A 1,440-nucleotide genomic window follows, 5' to 3' on the forward strand; every position below is an offset into this window, starting at 1 on the left:
TTTACGAAACAAAAGATAACTTTCACCGAATCCCTTGGTTAAATAACAGTCAGTAACTTTACATGTGTTGACAATAAAAATGCTCACAAAACACTGCACTTGCAATTGCGTTTCTCATGCACTTTCATGTCCTCTAATATCCAATATCATGTCTATCAAACATTAGTTTGAGATGAAAACAGCAGTTGTCAGAAGTGGGACTCGAACCCACTTCTCCAGTGGAGACTGCAACCTGGACGCAGCGCCTTGGACCGTTCGGCCAACCTGACTGATCCAACAGACCATTTAGTAGGACCTGTTTAAAAAATTATAATATAGTGGATTAAACATCGTCATACTATAGTAGGTTCTAAGTCATCCATGTCATAGTTATCAAGGGAAGGTTTACAGTGTAAAGGACCAAGGATATTAAACCTGTAAGCTAACTTTAAACTAGATGTGGAAAGTTGAAAGGTTGATCTTTTTTACCTGTGCTGTGGCTTAAAAAACAGGTTCCACCGAGACTTGAACTCAGATCGCTGGATTCAGAGTCCAGAGTGCTAACCATTACACCACGGAAGCGTCGAAAGGCTTGCACAGGTTTGCTAGACAGTTTCTATCATAATAGCCACATGTGTGCTATTGAAGGCACACAACAATCACAACGAAGATGAAAAAGCAACAATTATTGGCTAACTTAAATCCTTTAATTAGCTAAGCGTTCAGAGGATGTGGAAAAAGCAAGTCAAGAACAAGTTTTAAAGGACTTGCCACTGACAGTGAATACAGCAGTAGATATGTCTACTGTGTACAAACACATGGTAACTTTACATGTCTTGACAATAAAGATGCTCACAAAACACTTCACTTGCAATTGTGTTTCTTGCGCAAATTCATGTCATCTTGAATACAAAGAACTGCTAAGTTCTTTATTCCTAATATCATGTCTCAGATGTTAGTTCTAGATAAGAAAGCTAGTTGTCAGAAGTGGGATTTGAACGCACGCCTCCAGTGGAGACTGCGACCTGAACACAGCGCCTTGGACCACTCGGCCATCCTGACTGCTCCAACAGAGGTCCAGTAGGACCTTTCTCAAAAATGATAATATAGTAAATTGAACATGTCATGATATAGTAGGTGCTCAGTCATCCATGTCATAGTTAACAAGGGAAGGTTTCTCAACTGTCAGCCAAAATATATGGGCGTTTATGAAGACATGGAAGAAAGTCACCACGGTGGCAATGTGCTTGACAATGGCAATACATTGCACGGGGTATGAAGGCAATGTGCAATACAGGCTAAATCCTATGGTGGGAATCAAGATCCACTAATATTTCTGTGCACAATGTCCACCAGAATCCAGAAATGTCCCTGCCAGATGGAAAATAGACTGACAATTGGGTCAACATTGTGCAATTATCTTCAAAATGTCCAACTGAGTCCACAAATATTCCTACCAGA

At 40.3% G+C, this 1,440-nt stretch overlaps 2 non-coding genes across 2 annotated transcripts; both read right to left on the bottom strand.

The window, feature by feature from the left end:
- Positions 1-489: 489 nt before the first annotated feature.
- Positions 490-561, bottom strand: trnaq-cug. Its single transcript has one exon. It is a non-coding gene; the product is annotated as a tRNA-Gln (tRNA).
- Positions 562-958: 397 nt separating this feature from the next.
- On the bottom strand, positions 959-1,041 carry trnal-cag. Its single transcript has one exon. It is a non-coding gene; the product is annotated as a tRNA-Leu (tRNA).
- Between the last annotated feature and the right edge of the window lie 399 nt (positions 1,042-1,440).

This window comes from Etheostoma cragini, unplaced genomic scaffold, assembly GCF_013103735.1.
Source record: "Etheostoma cragini isolate CJK2018 unplaced genomic scaffold, CSU_Ecrag_1.0 ScbMSFa_1124, whole genome shotgun sequence".
Lineage (NCBI taxonomy): Eukaryota > Metazoa > Chordata > Actinopteri > Perciformes > Percidae > Etheostoma > Etheostoma cragini.